Genomic DNA, 11,622 nt, shown 5'->3' on the forward strand with positions numbered 1-11,622 from the left:
CCCCACCAATCACCATAGGTCCAACAACTTGACTCACCACCCCGCGTAGTCTATCCCACAAACCACTTCTCTGACTCACAATTGGTTGCGGCATAAACTACAATCAGGTTCAACAACTCTGTCCCATTTACTATCTTCGCATGAATAAACTGAGCAGAAGAGTCCATAATAGTAACATCTCCTATACCCGAACGCCATAACAACCAGAGCCCTCCACCTCTGGCCAACCGCATCAATACGAAACATATTTTCGAAACCTAGCCCCCGACAGATACGTCCCTGCACGCTCACCCCCCAGCATGAGTCTCAAAAATAGCTAAAACATTTGTATGGAATTTTCTTCAAGAGATAACGGATTGACCTCATGTAGTTAGGTTTTATTTGCCTTCCGGCAAATTACACAATAACAAATTAATCATTACAAAGCAAATCACAACTAGAAAAGCCGAGGCAAAAACCTTATTGAGCTTGGAGACCCGTCGACTCCTCCGACGACAGCCGACCCTCCGCCAAAGCAAACATCGCTGGGAATAACAGCTAGTAGGTTACCAGAGTGAACCTCCATTAACGATTCAGTTTTGCACACAATCTCCCCCATTCACTGTCGGTCCCTCTGCATCTCCGGTAACCACGACACCCCCCACGTCTCCCCATCGCTGCCTTCTCGATGCGTAACCTCTCGCCATTAACAGTCATTTCAGTTTCCCCCTTTGTTGGACCGAAAATTAAGCCTTTCACGAGCTTATTCGATCTAGTACTATTGGGCTTAGAGACACCCTTCTCAGGCCTCTTAAAATTTTTCCCCTTCTTAAGTACATCGCCAGGCCCATTAACACTTTTCTCCACTGCAGCCCTAAAAAACCACTACCTTAGCGTCCACGCCACTACCTCCTCGGGATATTTTGATTCGAAACATTCATATTTTCCTTATTTGGTCCAATCAGAGATATCACTTCCCTTCTTTCAGGTCTTGCCAAATCCACCGCTATCCTTCCAAAAATATTCGACAGCGCAATATTTTCCTCATTACTTCCGTTCCATAATTCCCCGAAGAGACTTTTCCTTTCCTACACCGCCACTGGCCACCATCAACTGACCCCCCTTCGGTCGATACTCCGGCTTTCTGTTTTTCTGCCTCACTTGGACAAAGACGTCATCCCGAACGTTCCACCCTATTTGGAGCGTCCTTACTCGTTCCCACAGGGACAGAAACAACTTGTCGTTCTTGCACCTTCATAGGACATGAATGAACTAGATGTCCATACATTCCACATCCCGAGCAAATTGTATTCAATCCCTCATAAGCTACAAAGTATCTTTCTCCGTTAATCATCAATGGGCCCCTTAAATGGTCTTTTGAGATTAACATCCACACAAATTCTCGCAAACCTTGCTCGATAAAAATTCATCGTTTTGTAGATCGACTTTTACTGGATTCCCCCAAACCCCCTAGCAATCACCACTAGAATTTGCTTATGGTAAAAGTTCAACGGAATATTCGCCACCCTTACCCACACTGGTGTCGTATCAATCTCATCCCTCAATGAATCAAACTCTAGAGACCATGCCTAGACCAATAAGTAACTTCCAAAGATCCTCCAGGGTCCTCCTGTCAAAGCAGCCAAATACTCTTCCTCACTACCAAACCGTAATATAAAGAACTGCCATGGAAGATACTCCCCCAAACTTATTCTTTGCTTGCCCTCAACCAAACAATCAAGAACAAAGTATGGAAGAGAGGTGCGAAGATGGGGTCTCAGAACCTAAAACATGCTGAACAGAGTAGTTAGAATCAAGGTCCTTGTTTTAGTACTATGATGCATGGTGAAGGAACTTTATTTCTTTAATCTACACATGCAATCCTATCAATCATTCCCTTTAACATCCATTAACAGAGAACCGTGAATCAAGCTAAGCAATGCCATTGAATTCATTTGGCTAGGGTAAAAGGTCAGAGACATAGATGGTCTCCTTCTCAAGTGATATTATCAATACAGAGCAAGGTTGTCTCACGAAAAGGAGTTGAGCTTAAGAGAAGGCTAAAGGTTGAAACCAACTGATACATACAAGAGCAGCGCCCTGTCTACCCAAAGAACATTCCAAACCGAAGTTGGTCCTATTTCTACCCTTCATCAGAAACTTCATCTCAAACCCATTCTTTCATTCTTTAGATTTGGTCTTAGGAGGAGTTCACTTCTTATCTTTCTAGCGGATTGGGAAATCTTTATTATCAGTGAGGTTCTTTTTTTTTTTTTTTTTTCTTCTAAGGACTCTAGACATCTTAAACATTTTACTTTCTTTTCTTTGTCTAATCTTTTCATTTTATGCCCATAACCAGTAACTCTTCTTACTTTGCTCAACCCATATCCTTTACTAGACTTGTAAACTTTGAAAACACATCTCCCTCCTTAAGACTTTCTACCCTTTACTTTTCTGCACAAATCCATACCCAATGCCCAAAATCGAGTTCTCACCTAGTCCTACTAGTGTGGATAACGCGAACTAGAACTACACAGGATCCTACTCTTGTCAGTTAGAACCTAACACTTTCTAACAAGCTCAACTCAGAAAAAAGGCCTGACACTCAAGAATACAATTGGCTTGAAAGAAGGGTTGGTTAATGTTGCGGGGAACTGTTCCAAAGATGGGAATCAGCTACTTGGATTAACAAGGGTGGTAAAAAGGAGAAAGATAATCCAAGTATGTATGTGGTATCCATGAGTTCAATTTCAATGCATAACAAGATAATTGCAAGTCAAGATTAAGTTCAGGTAGATAGGGAATGATATCAATTCAAAACATGCTTCAATCTTACAATTTCAAGTTCAATCAACAAGCATCAAAGAACTAATAACAAGGGCCTTGATCCTATCCTATTGAATCCAACATGCTAACCTAGACTCAATCTTACAATCATCATCAACCCATATGCTAAATGCAACAACCCTATATGAATAAACCTAGACTCAATCCTAATATGCAAGTGCAAATTACATTAACACTCAGTTTTTGTGGAAATTGTCGATTTTTTTTTTTTTTTTTCATTTTCAAATTTTTTTGGTTTTTCTATGGAAATAGATGGATGCAAATTCAATCATGATATGATGCAAAAAATTGAAATAAGAATCACAAAAAAAAACAACATCAGATACATCATCTCAAACCCTCCCCCAAACTTAAATTACACAGTCTCCTGTATAAGAAAATTTTTTAGGAGGATTTAAGAATCACAACAGAACAATGCAGGAATGAAATTGTATATATAAGGGAAGGTAGGAGTACCTCAGTAGTAGAAGAAGGAGTCGGAGCTCGCCCAAGGAGTTGGTGCCTGATTCTGGCTCTGTCCTTCACCGTGTTCGGGATCCACGGGAGTGACCGCAGCTGGTTGGTCGAGTTGCTGTTCAACCGCTTGCGTGTTCTGATACATGTTCGGCTGCTCGTCACACTGCATGTCATCGACTCTGGACTCTCCATGGTCCGATTCTAGCACAACTACCTCGGTAGGCGGATAATCGCCTTGATGTTCGACCTGCTGCTCAACCTCTTTCTCACCTTGAGCTACGGAACGACGCGCTGATCGACGACTTGAAGAGGCTTTGGAACCATGCGAACCGCGTCTCTGTCCCTCCCTAGACTTGTGTGCAAGTGGCGTGAAGGAGCGGGTGAGGGTTGATGCTCCCGAGGCACATACGAAGATTGACGTGCTGGGGAGGGAACCAGAGAGAGTGTTCTCTGACGAGTTGGCTCGAGTGTCACGGAGGCGCGTCCCGGCATGGGTCTAGTGTCCTCGGGGATAGATCTAGGGACGACGGTAGTGGAAGTCGAGCAGCTAAACTTACGCATGAAGTTCGTCATTGTCTTGGTGAAGCTGCTGAACGCCTTGTCTCTGGCCTTCCCCCTTAGCCATTCTCGAGTCTGAGTACTTTTCAAAGTGAAACTGCTCTGGGCGGTACTCAACTTCGTCCTCCTCCATCGGGTCTGCTCCTGCTTCTGCAATCTCTACCCGCTGCACCTCATCCCAAGACTCGTAGAGAGTGTCCGTGGGAGGTATGAACTCTACATGTTCACCCCTCAAGATAGTAGTCAGTTCGACGCAAGGCAGGAGTAATCTCGAGGTGCCGACCTCCGGATGCACAAACTTGTAAATCAATCGTCCCTGCCTCAAACCCCTCTCTAGAGTGCGCAACTATCTAAGGTTATTCACGTCGATCCAGCGTGGTGGGTGTGGCTCAGATAGTAATGGAACACCAGCTGCCTCAAGAAACCATGTGGCCACGCCGCCCATATATATCACTCCGAGAGAGTGGTTGCTTTTGAGTCGCGAGACCCAAGTCTTGTATGACATCATGTAATTGATTAGGTAGAGCGAGACGGAAGTATTGGACGTGTCACCTTGCAGCTTGGTGCCATCCATTGCCGTGAATGAGAGTCCCTTGAGCGCTAGATCAATCATTTCAAGCTCGCCATTCGTGATGTATCCCTTAATCTCCTTGGCATAGAATGCATTGGCCACCGCCTTCTGGAAGTAACGCAACATTGGGCTTCTCAGGTTCAGCGCCTTCGTTTTTGACGAAGTGAATGTAAGCGTGCTCCCAATCGTCACCCAGAGTGTTGATAATTCGTGCCTATCGAACTGCAGCGTAGTCCCCGTTCCGCCGAGAAATCCAAAGATCTCTTCGATGGTTCTGAAAGTGAGGGTGTAGAACTGCCCATGAACGCGGAATGTAATGTACCCTAGCCCTCCATCGGACATCATGTCTGGCTCATCCGCGTATAAGTGCATCTCTAAAGTAGAGAGGAACTGGATAGTCTCCTCTTTGTATCCATTCTTAGGGGTGTTCATGAGTCGCTCCAAATGGCATCGCCTAAATAGGTACTGAACATCCTCCTCAATCCCTAGTAGCTCCATCATCTCAGGATGCGGATATCTTGTTCCACTAAATTCACACTGTTGGAACAGCTCATAATACTCCTTGGGAGTCAACTTCGTCTCGGTAGATTTCCATCTTACAGATTTCCTGGGAGCCTGTTCTGAGCGCGAATCAGGTTCCTCCTGTTCGTAATCACTGCCTTCCTCTCTTGAGTTAGAAGCTTGTGCCGGTATCTTTCCACGACTTTTGCTCTTTGTGAGCGAATTGGCCGGTCTGCTTGACCCTGCTGCTTGGCCTGAACCCCCAACAACTCCGTTGACCATGTTTTTCATTGCTAAGAAACACTTCGTCATAGACTTAGACGATGAGCGTTCTCCTGCCTTACAGCCATAGGCATCTCTCATTTCATCTATTAGCTCAGCACTCTTTCTGCTTCGCTGAGAAATCATAAACTCAAAGTTAAGCGTTAATATGTTAGTGCACAAATGACAAAAGCAATTATGAAGTTTTAAAACTTGAAAGTGCAAGGAGAGGATTATCCGATCGAGTGGATGACAAGATGGTGGTCGACTCGATTTGTTTGGCGGAGGAGAGAATCGAGAGTGGCTCGATTGTGTTCAAAAAGGATGGGCGTTGAAGATAGCTCGATTGAGGGTTTGAGAACGGGTCGATTGAGGGAGGCTTCGATGGCTCGATTGGCGGTGTGAGAACGGCTCGATTGAGTGGTTGGGAAGGTCGGTTTGAGTGGTGTTGTTGAAGATGGCTCGATTGAGTTCAACGGATGCCGGGCTCGACTGAGTGGGGGAGGACGACGACGGATCAAGTGGAGGTGTGATGAACTCGTCAGTCGCTGGAGTGAGGCTGGTCGGCGACAACGGGAGAATGTGTACGTTCGTCGAATCGAGTCAAGCTTGATGACGTTGGTCGAGTGGAGCTTAGGGGTGAGAGCTCGAGCGGCGAGGAGGCTTATTTGGTCGGGTGTGATGTGCAGCGACGGCGAGAACAGCTGTGTGAGTTGGTGGTGGTTTCTTCGTGAAATTGAGCAAAGGGAGAGTGAGAGTGACGAGAGTGATTGAGTAATGGTTGGTGGGTGAGAGTAAAAGAGAGATGAGAGAATATCCAAATAGAAGGAGAGTTGTGAGGGTGTAGTGGGTTGATGGGACAAAAGGATAACATGTTTGGTGAGAGGGGGCAGGGGATGGGAGAGAGTGACATGATGGGCAAGTGAGTTTGTGAAAAGAGGGGGGGGGGGGACAAGGTGATTTCGTGGGTGGTGGAAAAAGAAGAAGGAAGTAGGGTCGCGAACTGTAAAGATTCCTTCTCTATATATTTTTTTTTTGTTCTGAGTAACACCAACACACTTTGTCTGACTCTCCCTTTCTTTTGATTTTTCTGTATCCTCTATTTCTTCTGTAAACCTTATCTTGCTCAGCTTTACTCCAAACTCACTCTTTGATTGTCACTATCACTTTTCCTTTTTTCGTTGTCCGTACTCCTTTCTGTAGACTCCTGAACACATAGAAAACCAAAAACAAAAATCAAAAACAAAAAGATCCTAAAGAATATTTACAGTGATAGCTTTGGGACTTCCTCTCAAATGAGCTTGTTTAAAGTCCCTAGCTTGACTTTTCATCTTTTTATGCCTTTTGGGGTTCATAGAGGAGCACAGAAAAACCCCTCTGGTCGGACTTGATCAGCTAAATATTTCTTGACTCTCTGACCATTTATAGTGTACTCGCTACCATCTTTGTTCAGAAGAGTGATGGCTCCGAATGGCAGAACTTCCTTGACATCAAAAAGGTCCAGACCACCTTGACTTAAGCTTTCCAGGAAAAAACTTAAGTTTGGAGTTGAAAAGCAAAAACCTGATCTCCAGTCTTGAGCTCATTGACAACAATTTTTCTTATCATGAAAATTCTTGGTTCTTTCTTTGTAAATCTTTTGAGCTCTCAGAGGCATCAAGTCAGATTTCTTCCAACTCATGTAGATCAAGAGTTTCTCTTAGCTTAAGCTGTATTAATATCCAAGTTCAGCAATTTGATAGCCCAAAGCGCCTTCTATTCAACCTCCACAGGGAGATGACATGCTTTACCATATACCAACTGGAATGGGTGTTCTGCCTATTGGCGTCTTGAATGCTGTTTTGTACGCCCAGAGAGTCTCGTCCAGCTTGACAGACCAATCTTTCTTCGAAATCCCGACAATCTTTGACAGAATACCCTTGATTTGTTTGTTCGAAACTTCAACCTATCCGCTGGTCTGAGGGTGATACATAGTAGACACCTTGTGCTTGACACCGTATTTCTTCAGCATGCTTTCAAACACCTTGTTGATGAAGTGAGTTCCCCCGTCACTGATCACTGCTCTGGGTATCCCATACCTTGGAAAAAATTATACTTTTTGAACAGTTTCAGAACAACCTTGTGATCATTGGTAGGACTGACAATGGCTTCAACCCACTTAGAAAACATAATCAACTGCCACCAGAATATAGACATTACCATTTGATGGAGGGTTGAAAGGTCCCATGAAGTCTATGCCCCAAACATCAAATATCTCTACTCCACGATCGGATTCTGAGGCATCTCGTTTCTCCTTGTGGTGTTGCCCATCCTCTGACAAGCATCACACTTGGTGATGAAGCTATTAATGTCCTTGAATAAGGTTGGCCACCAGAGACCCGATTGAAGAACTTTCTGAGCTGTCTTGAACGTGGCAAAGTGGACCTCCATAGGTGGAGCCGTGATAGTGCTCAAGCACTCCCTGTACTTCTCCTTCTGCTATGCATCTTCTGAACAGACCGTCAGGACCTCTCTTGTACAGATAGGGTTTCATCCCAGAAGTAGTGGTTGACCTCTCTGAAAAACTTTTTCTTCCTGTAGGGATCCATGTCATCAGGAACTTTCTCCACATACCTTGTAATTCACGACATCTGCATACCATGGTGGCAGTCTCAGAAGTGATCGACATGCATCTGATTTTTGAGGTTTCTCAAACCCCTGTGTCATGCATTCGCTCACAAACCTGGGCGACCAGAAGTTGTTCCTCAGGCATTGAGTCATCAATTGGAACAACATCTTCAATCCTCATTCTTGACAAGTGATCTGCAACTCCGTTCTCTATGCCCTTTCTTGTCAACTATCTCCATGTCAAACTCCTGAAGTAGCAGAATCCATCTCAGCAGTCTCGGCTTGGTATCCTTCTTTGAATAGATGTGTCTCAAAGCAGCATGGTCGGTATACACTATGACCTTCGAACCCACAAGGTAACTCCTGAATTTTTCGAATGCAAACACAACTACTAGGAGCTCCTTCTCTGTGGTAGCATACCTTCCTTGAGTCTTGTCCAAGGTGCGACTTGCGTAGTAGATGACATGAAGCTTCTTGTCAATAAGCTGTCCTAGAACAGCTCTAACTGCGAAGTCTGAAGCATCACACATGATCTCAAAAGGGTGATCCCAATTTGGAGCTTGTACTATGGGTGTTGAAACCAACGCCTCCTTGATCTTGCTGAAGGCTTCCAAACATGCCGCATCGAATTCGAACTCAACCTCCTTGCCACAGCAACCTTGTTCGTGGTCTTGCAATTTTTGAGAAGCCCCTTGATGAATCTTCTGTAAAACCCAGCATGTCCCAAAAAAACTTTTGATGTCCTTCACTGTCTTAGGCGGTTGAAGCTGAACCATGACCTCAATCTTAGCTTTGTCAACTTTAATTCCTTTCTCAGAAATTTTTTTGTCCCAGAACGATCCCTTCTTCAACCATGAAGTGGCACTTTTCCCAGTTCAACACCAGGTTCGTCTCCTCACAACACGTCAATACCCTGCGCAGATTTAACAAACAGGAGGAGAAAGTGGAACCGTATACAGAAAAGTCGTCCATAAACACTTCCACTGACTCCTCAATCAAATCCGAGAAAATCGATGTCATGCACCTTTGAAAGGTGGCAGGAGTATTGCACAAAGCAAATGGCATGCGTCTGTAGGCAAAAGTGCCATAAGGGACAAGTAAATGTTGTTTTTTTCCTGATCATTTGGGTGGATAGGGATTTGAAAGAATCCACTATACCCATCAAGGAAACAGTAATAAGGATGACTAGCTAGTCTCTCTAACATTTGATCAATGAAAGACAGAGGAAAATGATCTTTCCTAGAAACAGCATTCAACTTCCTATAATCAATGCACATCCTATGTCCTGTGATGGTCCTAGTTGGGATTAACTCATTTTTTTCGTTTTTTATCTCAGTTATGCCTCCCTTCTTAGGTACACAGTGCACTGGAGATACCCAAGTACTATCAGAGATAGGATAGATAACTCCAGCATCAAGCAGTTTTAAAATTTCTTTCTTTACTACTTCCTTCAGGTTAGGATTCAATCTCCTTTGGGGTTCAATGCTAGCATAAGACTCATTTTCAAGATTGATCCTATGTGTGCAAAGACTATGTGAGATTCCCTTGATATCATCTAAAGAATAACCTATAGCCTTTCTATATTTCTTAAGCTCAGTTACTAGCAACCCCAATTCATCATCACCAACCTAGCATTCACTATGACAGGATAAGTACAATTGGTTCCCAGAAAAACGTACCTGAGCCCGGAGGGGAGAGTTTTGAGTTCTACTTTTGGAGCTTTCAGTTCCGACCAATCGTCAGCATGGGAGTCTGGAATGATCATGGTCGAGTGGGAGGGGTGCGAATCGAACGAGCGGGAATTCCGTGTCTCGATTCGGGTCTTGTCGTCGGTCGAGTGGGAGATATCACGTTCTGAACTTTCTGTCTCAACTGCACGTACCTCCTCTGCGTCAGATAGCTGCCCGAGTTCCTCTTATCCATCCGTTTCTCTGTGGAAATCTAGCAGATTCTTGTAACAAGTGGTCTCCTCATGCAGGAACCCTTCTTCTCCACCCTTGGTCAAAGCAATCTTGAGATGATCCTCCTCAGCTAATTCCTCCAACAACTCATCAGCCAATTTATCCATCTCTTCAATGTAGAAGACTTGTCCTCTTATCGTTGGCTTCTTCAAGGTATCCTTGATGTCAAAATTCATAGTGAAGTCGTCGCCCAGATTGAGGTCAATCTTGCCATTTCTGACATCAATGATGGCTCCAGCAGTCGCCAGGAATGGTCTTCCTAAGATCAGAGGATCTTTTGGTTCTTCATCCATCTCCAGAACCACAAAGTCGGTTGGCACTTCCACGTCTCTGATCCTGACAGGTAAGTCCTCTAAAATACCATGTGGAAGTCTCACTGATCTATATGCAAGGATGAGGGAGATGTCGGAACCCTTAAACCTTGTAAGACCCAACCTCTTAGCCACAGAGAATGGCATCAGATTAACTGAAGCGCCAAGGTCACATAGACACCTATCGAACGACATATGTCCAAGGGAGCAAGGTAGAGTGAATGATCCAGGATCTTTGAGCTTCGTGGGTACAATCTTCTTCTGGATGATTGCACTGCACTCAAGACTTAGAACCACCATCCCTTGAACTTCTTTTGATCTCTCCATTACTAGGTCCTTGAGGAATTTCTGGTAGTGAGGAACAAGTGCGAATGCATCCAGCAATGGCATCCTCAACTCAATCTCCTTGACTTGTTGTTCGAACATAGCTTTGTATTTCTCAGTAAGTTGCTTCTTAAACCTCACCGGGAATGGTAGAGGAGGCTTGTATGGTGGAGGTATGAATCTCGCAGGTTTGTCATCAGGAACAACAAGTTCCTTAACAGCTTTAGGTTCGGACTGCTTCACTGGCTCGAATGGATCTTTGACTGCTTCGACTGGGTTCTCCATCTGAGCGTCATCCTGAACAAAATCCTCCCCATCTAATTTTTCACTGTCCTCAGTGACGTCGGGAACTCCCTGTCTGGGAGGCAATGTTTTCCCACTTCTCAGCGTAATTGCATTTGCAAACTCCTTGGGGTTCTGAACAGCTTTCCCTAGGTATTGGCCAGAGTTTGGTGCAGAAGTAGAAGCAGATTGGCCTTCCATATACCTTATCTTTGAGTTCAGGGCTTCGAATTTGGCGTTCAGATCATTGTAGGAACATTTCATCCTATTACTAAGATCAGCAAACTTTTTAGCAGTATCCATAGATCCGCTAGCTTGACCCTAAAGAAGTTGTTGCATCATGTGCTTCATTTCTTGATCTGGGGTTGGAGTAGGCTGAACTGGTTGAGGGCGGAATCCTGGCGGTGGTCCTGATGGAGCCTGGTAACCTTGCTGGATTTGTTGTTTGGGAACGAATCCCGGATTGTAGGGCACAAAAGGTTTTTGTTGACCTTGTTGTTGTTGTTGAGGCGGATACACCTGTACTTGTGGATTGGCAACATTGTTACTTCGGTAAGACAAATTGGGGTTTGCCTTGTCTTGGTTGTAACCTTTGTTGTACCCACCCTGATTCTGGACATAGCTGATCTCCTCAGTCTGCTCACCCTCCCCATCTGGAACTTGGAAAGGGTAATCCTCAGATACAAAGTGGACGCTCCTCAACTGGCTTAGCAAGATACGGTCAAGCTTCTCATTGACATTCTTGAAGTCTTTCTTGTACTTCTCCTCAGACCCAGCGTCACCGCGAACTGTGCGGTCATAGTCTTCATTGTAGTTGCTGTCAGACTGAGCGAGATTCTCCACCAGTTGGCATCCTTCCTCTACGTCTTTGTTCAGAAAATTACCATTAGAAGCAGTGTCAAGCAGCATACGGATCTTTGGTAGTACACCACGGTAGAGAGTGCTCAGTAGTGACTCGTTGCTG

Source organism: Camelina sativa, chromosome 14 (genome assembly GCF_030686135.1).
Source record: "Camelina sativa cultivar CO46 ecotype springtype chromosome 14, ASM3068613v1".
Taxonomy (NCBI): Eukaryota; Viridiplantae; Streptophyta; class Magnoliopsida; order Brassicales; family Brassicaceae; genus Camelina; species Camelina sativa.